Below are 13,527 nucleotides of genomic sequence, written 5' to 3' on the forward strand. Positions count from 1 at the left end.
GCATTGAGTTTTTCCTTTCCAGTCACCTTTCTCACTCACTATGTGTTAACAGACCTCTCTGCATTGAATCATATCTGTTATTAACCTCTGTCTCTCTTCCACAGCATGTCTTTTATCCTGTCTTCCTTCTCTCACCCCAACCGGTAGCAGCAGATGGCCCCGCCCCTCCCTGAGCCTGGTTCTGCCGGAGGTTTCTTCCTGTTAAAAGGGAGTTTTTCCTTCCCACTGTCGCCAAAGTGCTGCTCATAGGGGGTCATATGATTGTTGGGTTTTTCTCTGTATCTATAAAGCGCCTTGAGGCGACTTATGTTGTGATTTGGCGCTATATAAATAAAATGGAATTGAAATAAGATTGAATTGAAAAATCGAATGGAATTGACTAGAAGACAGTCTTTTGCATGAGTCTGAATTGAATTGAATTGAATTGTTCTCTGTTCATTGTATTTAGTTTCACTTCCCCTGTCCTGTCATTAGGCTCATGTCAGTCAGCTGTTCCTCCATGTGTTCCCATTTCCCCTAATCACCTCCTGTGTATTTAAGTCCTGTGTTTTCAGTGTGTCATTGTCAGATCGTCTGCTTTGTTTTCAAGCCAAGAAGTTGTGTCAAGTCTCCTCATGTCAAGTCTCCTCATGTCAAGTCCATGTTCCTGTTCTAGGTTTTTAGTTAATTTAGCTCACCCAGTTTAGTTTATTGTTAGCCTTGCATTTTGCCTTTTGTTTACAGTTATTTTGCCAGCCTCAGTAAACGGCTCGTTTTCTGTTATTCAAGTCATGTTTCACATTTTGTTTCCGTCTGCATTTGGGTCCACCCTTCACTCTACACACAGTCAGCCCAGCTGATTGTGACAGGGATGAAATCTTAAGCTAGCTTGAAATAAAAGTGAGAATTACGGTCATGAATGAAGTGTGCACAGCCTGTCATAGTGTCTCTGTTGCTGTATTGTTTAACAGTCACTGCCACTCCCAGCTGATGTTCTGTCTGCCTCACTCATGGTGACCCTTTAGTTCCTGCTGCTCCTCGGTCCTGATGTCCCCCTTTGTCATGCTGCTGTTGTGTACGACGAGCACTTTGAGGCAACTGTTGTTGTGATATCAAAATCAAACTGAGCTGAATGCTCGTCTGTCCTATGAGAACAGAAAAAAACAAAGACATCTATTCTGACCTTACCCCACTATCTACCTATTCCTGTTGAACAACAATTAGTGTTGGAATTCTCAGCATTAAAAAGCCTCGGAGCTGAGAAAATTTTGAGGTGCTTTTTAAATATAAAAGCTGTCAGAAGCTGTGAAAAATACTGGAGGATTATTAACAAAAGAATACACATACGGAGTCACAGTGAGTGACTTCCTTTTCTTACGTGTATAAATGGAAATCTGTTCTGACAGCTTAGCTGCTGCTTTCCTTCCTCATGGACTCAGTCAATCTGAACATATAATAATAATAATAAAGAAGTTTAATGAACTATTGTGGTTATTCTTATTATGATTTTAGTCAACAATAAATGGTAAATGGCCTGTATTTGTATAGCGCTTTACTAGTCCCCAAGGACCTCAAAGCGCTTTACACAACCAGTCATCCACACACACACACACACACACACACACACACACACACACACACACACACACACACACACACACACACACACACACACACACACACACACCACAGCCGCCCTGGGGCGCACTGACCGAGGCGAGTCAAACCAATACAATAATCAATGCAAAGACTGTGCTGCGGACCTGGCGGACGTCTTCACCTCTATATATAACACCTCGTTGTCCTGTTCACTGGTACCATCCTGTTTCAAAGCAGCAACCATCGTTCCCATCCCAAAACAGTCAAATGTCACATGTCTGAACGATTTCAGACCTTTGGCACTCACCCCCATTCCCGCCAAATGCCTGGAGAGACTGGTCATCAAACACATCAGAGCTGCTTTTCCACCATCCCTGGACTCGTACCAGTTTGCATACAGGGAGAACCGGTCAACCGAGGATGCGATCGCCACAGTGCTGCACACATTACTGAAGCACTTGGAACACAGGAACACCTATGCACGGCTCCTCTTTGTAGACTACAGCTCGGCTTTTAATACCATCCGGCCATACAAACTCCGTCCCAAACTCCACCAAGTGGGACTTAACTCCTCTCTGTGCAACTGGATTGTGGACTTCCTCACTAATCGCAGACAGAGTGTCAGAGTGGGTAAGAACACCTCTTCCACCCTTGTGGTCAACACCGGTGCCCCTCAGGGGTGTGTCCTGAGCCCTCTGCTATACACTCTCTTCACCCATGACTGTATTTCCTCCTGCGCGTCCAATCTCATTGTTAAGTTTGCCGATGACACCACAGTGCTCGGACTTATATCCAACAACGATGAGACAAACTACAGGACAGAGGTGCAACAACTAGAGTCATGGTGCCACGACAATAACTTGGTCTTAAACACCAAAAAGACCAAGGAGATCAATGTAGATTTCCGGAGGAAGGGTCATAACAACCATCTGCCTCTCTTCATCGGCAGTGAGGCGGTGGAGAGGGTGAGCAGTTTTAAATTCTTGGGGGTAACTGTGACCGAGGACCTGTCCTGGGGCAACCATATCATCTCAGTTGCACGGAAAGCCCAACAGCGCCTCTACTACCTGAGGAGACTGCGGAGCGCACACATTCCCAGATCTCTGATGTTGAACTTCTACAACTGTGCCATCAGCAGCGTTCTGACGTATGGATTTCTAGTGTGGTTCCCCAGCTGCACCAAGGCCGATCAGCAAGCACTCCAGCGGGTGGTGAAAGAAGCTGGCAGAATTATTGGAATAAGTCTGCCAGAGATTAGTAATATCTTCCCCACTCGCTGTCTGAGACGGGTGCACAGTATTCTGCGGGACCAACATCACCCTGCGCGCCACCTTTTCCACCTGCTGCCCTCAGGGAGAAGGTACAGGTCTATACAGGCCAGAACATCCAGACTGGCCAACAGCCTGTATCCACAGGCTGTGAGGCTCCTGAACTCTCTGCCCCCCTCTCACGGACAATAACCATATCCAACTTCTTAATAGCACTGAACTTACTTGTCAGGTTCTCATGTTTACTTGTCATGTTCTCATGTTGTTGCTAAGGATTGTCTTATTGCACTGGAGTCACACTGGGTTAAATATTTACACTTGGGTTTTAAGGGGTATTTATTATTTTCTTCATTATTTTATTTACGGGTTGTACGGAAGCCCCAAATGCAATTTCATTGTTCTCTGACAATGACAATAAATAAATAAATACCTAAATACATATACAACCTTAAGTTTCCAGCTTATAGTAATTCTATAGTGTTTATATCAGGGTCTCCAACCTCGGACCTCCAGAGCTCATCGTTTCAACACACCTGAATCAAATGAATATGATTGGACATAAGATTATTTACAAAAGAATAAGAACAGAGAAGACCTTAAATTGTCTTAGAAATGAACTTTTAAAGCAAGATTGGAATATTGTGTATGAACAAACAGAAGTTAATAAAGCTTACGAAGGATTTTTAAGAACATTTAACACATTACTTGATAAAAACTGCCCAGTAATTGAAATCAATAGGAAACACAACTATGCAGGAAGACCATGGATGACAAAAGGACTACAAAATGCCAGCAAAAAAAAGAATACCCTATATCGAGAATTCATGAAAAAGAGAACAATAGAAACTGAAATGAAGTATAAAACTTACAAAAATAAATTAACTAATATAATGAGATCCTGTAAAAGAGAGTATTACATTAAAAGGTTAGAACACAATAAAGATAACACAAGAGATATATGGAATGTATTAAACAGAATAATCAAAAATGAATCAAGGAATAATGATTACCCTGGATACTTTATAGAAGGGACAAGAAGTATTAATAACATGGAAGAGATAGTAAATGGCTTTAATGAATTCTTCGTAAACATAGGGCCAAAACTGGCAGAAGAAATAAAGGTTGATGGAATAGAAAGGGACACTGGTGAAAATATTGAAAGGAATAGTAGCTCAATGTTTTTAAGAGCAGTGGAAGAGAAAGAGATTTATGACATAGTTAGAGGACTTAAGAACAAAACCAGTACAGACTGGAATGATATTGATATGGTAACGGTAAAGACAGTTATTGATGGTATCGTAAAACCATTAAAATATATATTTAACTTGTCGTTTCAAAAAGGAGTTTTTCCACAAAAAATGAAAGTTGCTAAAGTTATTCCCATTTACAAAACCGGTGAAAGACATCATTTTACAAACTATAGACCAGTGTCAATACTCTCCCAGTTCTCTAAGATACTGGAAAAACTCTTCATAAAAATATTTGATAGTTTTGTGGAAAAATATGAATTAATGACAGATAGTCAGTATGGGTTCAGAAACAACAGATCAACAGCTTTGGCACTGATAGATTTAATGGAAAAGATAACGGAATGTATGGATAATAAGAGGTATGCGCTCAGAGTTTTCTTAGATCTAAAGAAGGCGTTTGATACTGTTAATCATGAAATTCTATTAAAAAAACTGGAAAAGTACGGGTTTAGGGGAGTGGTTTTGGAATGGTTAAAAAGCTATGTAGGGAATAGGCAACAATATGTACAAATAAATGAATATAAATCTAATTTGATGGATATAGCTTGTGGAGTACCTCAAGGTTCAGTACTGGGTCCAAAAATGTTTATTATGTACTTAAATGATATCTGCAGAGTATCGGAGATTTTAAAGTTTGTAATATTTGCAGATGACACAAATATACTGTGTTCAGGTGTGGAGTTGCCACAGGTTTTGGAAATGATCACACAGGAATTAACGATATTAAAGAAGTGGTTTGATATAAATAAATTATCATTGAATCTAGATAAAACCAAATTTATGTTGTTTGGAAACCAAAAGAAAAACATCGAAGTAGAAATATGTGTTGACAATGTATATTTAGAAAGAGTAAATGAAATAAAATTTCTTGGGGTGATCATTGACCACAAGCTCTGTTGGAAGCCACACATTACTTATGTTCGGGGGAAATTGGCAAGGGGCATTGCCGTCCTGGGGAAAGCAAAGCATATGTTGGATCAGAAAGCACTGCACAATTTATACTGTGCTTTACTACTGCCATATATGAGCTACTGTGTAGAGGTCTGGGGAAACACATACAAAAGTAACACAAAAACAATAACTATAATACAGAAAAGGGCTGTTAGATTAATAAATAATGTAGGGTACAGGGACCATACAAATGCACTCTTTGTCAAAATGCAAGCTATCAAATTCCAAGACTTGGTGAAGCTTAAAACAGCGCAAATAATGTATAAAGTCAGAAATAAATTGCTTCCCAAAGAAATCTGTAAATTGTTCATAGAAAGAGAAGGTGGGTATAACTTAAGAGGGAAATGGAATTTAAAAATACAAAGTGCTAGAACAACTTTAAGAACTATGTCTATCTCAATTGCAGGAGTTAAATTATGGAACAGTCTAACAGAAGAAATAAAAGACAGTCAAAACATATAAATAAAAATAGAAACATAATATAATATAAACATAACATATAACATAAAAATATAAAACAGTTTAAAGTAAAATATAAAAACCTAATTTTAAATAAGTATAAGAATGAAGAAAACGGGGTTAACCCAGGACGGTAATGTTGCTGGAAATGGTGTTGCGGTTCTTTTTTGTTTTTTTTGTTTTGTTTTGGTTTGTTGTTTTTCCATAACTTGTGTATCTGCAAATATACACATTCTGTATTTCTCATATGAAAGAAACTATACTGTGGTGGGGCTTGCTAATTTCTTGTTTTGATTTATGTATGTTATGTTTTGTTTTACTTCATATGTTTCATATGTTTCATATGTTGTTTGTTTCATTTAAGACAAAAAAAAATTAAATGAATGAGAGGTAAAACTTGAGGGGGTAGGGACAAATAAGTAAATACTTCAGCCTACTCCTTTTCAAACAAATAATGGAATGATATTTTGTAATGATTGTGAAGGCACATGTTTGAAATGTTTGAAATAAAAATGAACTGAACTGAACTGAACTGAATAGCTCGTTATCGGGGCTTTAGATAGATATCAAACCAGGCTGTTTCACTTGTACAGCTGTTGTTCTGTGAGTAAAGCACTTGTTTGAATTGACTGATGTTTGGAACAGATGCATTTTAGAAACCTTATAGCCATTGAAACTGTTCACTCGACTGCCTTGTCTTAGCGAATGAGCTAATTCATACTACAAATGAGGCAAAATACAGACTTGTGAGGGCCTAATGAAGGAGACTAATGTGCTGATTCTCCTTCTCGCTGTGTGGAAACGCAAGAAAGTAAGAAACCCAGTGATGGGCATGTAGCAATCTATGCTTTTGTAAACTGGTGCTTTGGAAAAGAAATCTCTCTCCAAGGTAAGCAGGGTTTAAATCACACGTATGGAAAATAGTGCTGATCAGATCTTGTGAGCATGTTGACCTTACTGGTTGCACTTGTCTCTGCTGTGGTTGCACCCTCAGCCCCTTACATCGCACAGCTGCTTCTATGCTAGAGGGCTGTGAGAGATGGTCTGTACATCAGACCTTACACCAGAAGGGCAGCATCGGACTTCAGCTTGTTGACCCTGCAAACAGCCCATGCACCCGACTCAAACAGCTTTCCCTCTACATAGTTATCTTTTATAAACCCTACCATTACAGTTAACTGGTGGATTTTTAATTGTCAGTGCCGCTAGGCAGCTACAAATACTCACTTGGCTCTCAGTTTATTTTATGAATTTAATTTGGGTGGTTATAGCTCAAGAGATGGAGCAGAGCCTTACTTATTGGAAGGTTGGTGGTTTGAGCTCCGACTCGCCCAGTCTGTGTGCCAAATATCCTCGAGGCAAGATATGAACCCCAAGTTTCTAGGAAACACAAATGTTAGCTAGAAAGCTGTTAAGCACGAGGGGGAAATGTGTCTGTGAAGGAAGCATGTTGTCTGAAAATGCTTTTGTAGGATCTTTACATTACAATATGAAGTGCCTCGAGGTAACTGTTGGTATGATTTGGTGCTGTTGAATGAAACTGAATGAACTGAATCTTGAGGCACAGGCAGGGAAATGTGCTGGCTTTCCTTGGCTTTTAACTCTAGTTCAGAATTTCTAAGAAATGATGAAGAAACAATAAGTCCTGACGCAGATAACCGTCTCAGTTATTGTTTTGTTGTTCAGGTGCTGTGTAGTTCTGACTGTGCTTCGTTACTGTTGGCTTCATCCCCTTCATTTCTGTTCCTTCTCTTCTTGCTCTGCCTTCTTCTCCTGTGTTTGCCAACCTGGCCTTCACCCTGGTCCACCCACTCTGATAATAATGTGAATAATAAAATAAAAAGAATATATAAAACAGAAAGATTAACAAGTGGAGCCTACAGTGCACCTCCTTAAGAAGCAAATGTGTTTGACACAGCAAACATGATTCTGCTTTGTAAAACTGCAAGTCGGGTTTATCAAAGTGTGCATCTAAAATCCACTGTGGTCCTTTGTCCTGTTCAAGGCTGCTTTTAAAGCAATCACTATCCAGCCTACGCATTAGCAGATGGCTCAGTGATGCTGTGGCTGGTGCTGCGGCTCTGCAGCAACAATGCAAAACACATCCTTGATGCGTGCAGTTTGCATGTTCTCCCCTTGCCTACATGACTAACCTTCATATGCTCCAACTTCCTCCCACCGTCCTAACAAATGCATGTTAGAGCAGAGACTCACTATTTGACCTAACTGTGGTACCATATCACAACCTGAAATGTTGCTTCTTTTTTACTTGAATTAATGTTGCTTCCAGATGTTCCAGAGCAGCTGGAACATCTGGAAGAAATCTTCCCATATTTATTAAGTTACCCATAATATGATTATCAAGGGTTGGGACCAGGAAGCAGAGTTGCTAATAAAGCCGTCCCTGTAGAGACCGCGTCTGCTAAATGAAGTATTAAAAACTCAAAGAAAGGACATCATAACACCCTCGACTGCAAAAAGTAAATCAGCTGAATGTGGTCAGTTAAACATGAGGTCAGTCTCTTCGAAGTCTGTGTTAGTAAATTATTGAATTGATCAATATCCTGATCTGTGCCTTACAGACACCCGCAGTTCAAATGAACCAGCAGTAGAAACTGATCGTTTAACAGTATTCCCTGAAAAGTCTCTTTTGTCTTAATAACATTTCAATTCACAAAAATGGACTACTGGAAAACCAATATCATCATGTCGTAGCATTTTCTGAAAGTAACTGAGTTCCTCTGCTCCTGGATTTCAAACCACTGTGCCACAGTGGTTTGAATCATCTCTCTCATTTGTTTGTGAGCCGAGGTGTGAAAAGGGTCATTACTCCCAGAGCTTTTAGGAGAAACCACTGTCTCACCTGTCATGTGACCTATTGAGATCACCTGACGCAAGGTGGGAGGGATCAAAAGACAGTATTGTAGATGGCTGTAAGCCCCCTCATCTGTTCAGTGATGGTTGTCCACAGTGGACATAACTGGCATCTTTTATTTTTCTTTCCAACCATCTGTCTTCTCTGTCCAAAATGTGAACACTGGTGTCCCGTCGAGGCGGCTCTTCTATGTTGTGCCATGGATTTTTCCTAATAGCTGGTCCGTCCAACGAGGTCTGAGGACTCTTCGCTGCACAGAAATGCACTATGTTGGTTAGCTTGTGTTTGAGAGTTTTGTCCTTGAACCATTTTCTGTCTGACGGTGTGGCTGCGTCTGAAGTGCACTGGGATGTTGAGCTTTGAGAAAATTCAGTTTCTCTGACAAACCTGCTATACAGGCAGTAGCGGTTTTTGATATGGGCGACATGGGCGGTTGCCCGGGGCGGCATCGTGGTGGGGGGCGGCATCACGGGCATCGGCTAAAAAAAACACGAAAACACCAGACATCATGATACAGACTTATAATTGGCTTCCTGTTAAATCCAGATTTCAAAATCCTGCTCCTCACATACAAGGTCTTAAATAATCAGGCCCCATCTTATCTTAATGACCTTGTAGTACCATATCACCCTATTAGAGCACTTCGCTCTCGCTCTGCAGGCCTACTTGTTGTTCCTAGAGTATTTAAAAGTAGAATGGGAGGCAGAGCCTTCAGTTTTCAGGCCCCTCTTCTGTGGAACCAGCTTCCAGTTTGGATTCAGGAGACAGACACTATCTCTACTTTCAAGATTAGGCTTCAAACTTTCCTTTTTGCTAAAGCATATAGTTAGGGCTGGACCAGGTGACCCTGAATCCTCCCTTAGTTATGCTGCAATAGACGTAGACTGCTGGGGATTCCCATGATGCACTGGGTGCTTCTTCTTCACTCACTATGTGTTAATAGACATCTCTGCATTGAATCATATCTGTTAATAACCCTTGTGTGGTGTTCATATTTTTGTTACTCAGCCAGTGTTCATGGGTCTGGTGGACCCACTAGAGTTTTGGCTTTCCAAATTAACACTATCAAACAATTTTATGTTAAATTACTCAACAGATGTTTACTTCATCCCAATTACAAGACATATGAACAGCAAACATGGTTAATTTTTTCCCTTTACCTTTGTTAGATCACATTTATGAATTAATGTGCTTCTCGGTTTTTTTTTTTGTTTTTTTAAAATAAAATGTTATAAAAAAAATAAATCAGTTATAATCAAGTGGAGTGAGTGGAAAGACACAACACATTTACACGTGAAGCAATATGTTTCACAACTAAATGGGATCAGCTGCTCATCAATGGTGACATTAGGCCCAGGTTTGTAAAACAGGGGGAGGCGGTGCACCCACTTATCCCACACTGTCCTGATGGCAGCTAGCTTGTCTCTCTGCCGTCGAGCTGGTCTGTCGTCTCGGTTATCAAAACGGATAATCCTGGAAATTTTGTGGAAGTTTTCCAGAGACATTGACGCACGGAAAGGTTCTTGCCAGTTTCTGCATCCCACAGGGATTCTGTGGATTCCCCTTTGGACCTGAAAACTCCTGCAAGGATAAAAACCCCAAAGTAGGCCTTTGGAGTTCTTAGATGAATTTGGTCCCTCTCCTTCCACCTCTCTCCAAAAAAACATCTTCCTTCTAGATTACTGCAATCCAGAATAATTTTCTGGATGGAATCTGGGATGAAAAGCTCAAATGAAGACTTGATGTCCTGTCAGCCGTGTTGGCCCTGGCTTATCACAGTAACAGCTCTGCAGGGTGGCTCATTTCTTGGGCAAGAAGGCCATTCAATGTCACCAGTTATTGACATCCATATTTCTTCACTTGCTGTCTGGTGGGCTTGTTCTGGTCCTGGAGCTGGCTGCAGATGGGGTACTCGTCTTCGTTTTGTTACTAAATGGTGCTCAACCTCATTCTTCAAAGTCACTGTCAGACTCAGAATTTTCAGAAATGTGAAATATTCTGAAACCTCTTTGTCAACATCATCATCAGAAGCCCCTCTCTCTTCCAAAATCAATTGGATGGCCCTCGCAGCAGATAATCTTTTGCCATCTTGATCAGTTGTGATAAAGAACCACACTGGCAAAGTCTTATTTATAGTATTATGCCCCTAATTAGCAGGTGGGACAGGGTATGAGAAAATAAAATTTGGATCCCTCAAGAAAGAGGGTAAAATGTGTGGGAATGTAAGAGCAGACGGTGTTAGTAGTTGAATTTTCAACAATGTTGCAACTTTGTGCGGGAGCAGGAGGGGAAGAAAACACTATCAGCAGCACCAGAAAGGAGGAGGACAGAGTATGGGAACACAGGACCTGCACTTTCAACACTTTTATTAGACCTGGGTCCAGTGGACCCGATCACCTTGTATGTAATGTAAATGCGTGGGGGGAGGTACAGTATGAGGTCATTGAAAATTAGTTTATGTTCTTCACAGAAAATAAGCCAAAGCCAATGAATTTCAGGTTGAAAAAATAATTAATTGTTTAATTTTTCTTTTGAAAAATACTGAAAACAGGTCTCACAGACCCGAACACCATACAAGGGTTAACCTCTGTCTCTCTTCCACAGCATGTCTTTATCCTGTCTTCCTTCTCTCACCCCAACCAATCACAGCAGATGGCCCCGCCCCTCCCTGAGCCTGGTTCTGCTGGAGGTTTCTTCCTGTTAAAAGGGAGTTTTTCCTTCCCACTGTCGCCAAAGTGCTGCTCATAGGGGCTCATATGATTGTTGGGTTTTTCTCTGTATGTATTATTGTACGATCTACCTTACAATACAAAGCGCCTTGAGGCAACTGCTGTTATGATTTGGTGCTGTATAAATAAAATGGAATTGAAATAAGATTGAATTGAAAAATCGAATGGAATTGACTAGAAGACAGTCTTTTGCATGAGTCTGATGAACTGATGAAAAGCTAATGTGCTCGTGAGCAGAAGTGGAAGCCATACACATAACACACCCTCTCACTTGAAGGAAGGGCGAGGGGGCAATCAGGCAAGAAAGGAGGGAATCAGCAGAGGTGGAGCCCTGAAATCACCCCTGACAGCATAATGCTAACACATGCCCACAAACAGCTCGCCACTTCTATTCACTTGACTCTATTCTGGTGCTTCAGTTTCATTCATGTTCGTTTCTTGTGACAGGTTTGAAAGATTACCTCTGATGGCTAAATGTTTGACATTTAAGTAAAGAATGTTTGTTTTCTCCAGACTGAACCTGTTTTAGGCAGAAACTGATCCGAGGCCGCATCAACAATCAGTGCAAGCAAAGCAAAGTTTGCTCAAATTATTCCTGCAATATGGAAGTAAAGATACAGACTTGGAAATGTTTGCTTTAAGCATTAACCTTTACACAGCTACGTGAAAGAAACAGCATGTGACAGACTCACACGTCCGTCCTGCGGTACAGACCCCGTCATTCTGTAATCCTTTCCACGTGCTTTTGTTTGTGACATTTTTCAAACATGTACTCTTTAAATCAAACTTTAATCACAAGAGTCATCAATAGAAAAACAGCCGTCACAGCCTCACTTTCAACATCTGATGGTGACAGAAGTGACATCGACAGCACTAATATATTTACACAACACCTATTAGGCCACTTGATTTGATCTATTGTTTCTGCAGGACCAAAAAAGAACAAAGACTCTCATGGGTTTCATTCTCTTTATGAATCTGTGAGGAAAAAATACTTCAGGACACATTGTCCTCAAAGGCAAAATAAAGTGCCAATGATTTTCAATAGTAAAGTAAGGTCATCCGTTTTTAATTTAGACTCCTATAGGAATATGGAAAATCTATGATGCGCATAATCGCTTTCTCTGGTCTGACGTGGTGGGCCCAGCTCTGCCCATTGATCACAGTGGCCTGGCGTCCTCTAAAAACACAGACATTAAAGTATCTGATAAAGCAGCGGGAGGACAGAGATTATCTCTGAGAGACGGATAGATCTGTGCCTTTGTCTGATTCGTTTGGCCAGGTGACGGCTGCATCAGTACAAAGACAGAAGAGGACTAATTATGAGACGATCCGATGAGTTACGTCCACTGACTGACTGACAGGCTACGTTAGGAAACAAAAAACTATGAAGGTGTTTTTTCCTCTTTCGTATATTCCAGCAGTGAGCCTGAGCTGTCTGTTAAATGAATATATCATTTTTGTACTTTTGAGTCATAATAAGATAAATGGATGTAGAAGTATTATGATAAAGACGTCTCACACCATCCTTCTCTCCTCCCTGCCCTAAAGACCACACACACAGCATCCATGACAGCGTAGACTTTATGATCTGATGTGATCTATCCATCATTCAGCTGAAACACTGCCAGCTTTTCTCAGCATGCCAACACCCCCTATTGCTCCGCTCGCTTCTATACTTAGATTGATACATTTTGTCTGAAGCTGAAAATATTACATCTGCTTCAGTATTGTGGACTTGGAGTTTACTTGATTATTCAGTACTTAGTGCGATTATCAACTTTGCTGATAACCTGGAACTTGCACACCTGAAATAAGGCTCATTAAAATGCACCTACTTTGATTCTTATCAGTCCATTAAATGGCTGCTATAAGCTGTAATCACTCACATAGATATGGCTAGTAGGCATCCTCCTGTCCCTAATAGAAGGTCAGCCAATATGTTACCGTCTATTCTGATTAATGATGAAGAGTAATCCAGATTTAAATGTACTAGCAGGTTTGTCACTCGTAATCTCCAAAGTTTGTTCAATCTGTAAGAGTTAAGAGAGTTTGGAAATGTTCGGTGCATATTGTGGTTTGTTACAGTAGGTTTAACATACTGCTGCAGAGGCCACAGCACTCGGTGTCACTGTCAAGGCTGTTAATGCAAAATGCTGCTGAATTACACAGTTATGAACTAAAGTTTTTGCTTTTCTTTTTGCAAAGCCACATGGTGAGTGACAACTAAAGATGGAGCACTGCTATAGTCTTATATATATATAAAAGCTGACGTTATTGCAGTGGTTTGTGCAACAATTACAGAGGCTGCAGGAGCGCAGGCTGTGTGTCTGGAGTGACAGACTCTGGCAATGTGAGAAACAACACAGTGAGCTGGGGAGCACCCAGCCATTAAATGGCTGTGATGGCTCACTGAG

This window comes from Rhamphochromis longiceps, linkage group LG2, assembly GCF_057381845.1.
Source record: "Rhamphochromis longiceps isolate RC_006_pf linkage group LG2, R_longiceps_female_GT1.1, whole genome shotgun sequence".
Classification (NCBI taxonomy): domain Eukaryota; kingdom Metazoa; phylum Chordata; class Actinopteri; order Cichliformes; family Cichlidae; genus Rhamphochromis; species Rhamphochromis longiceps.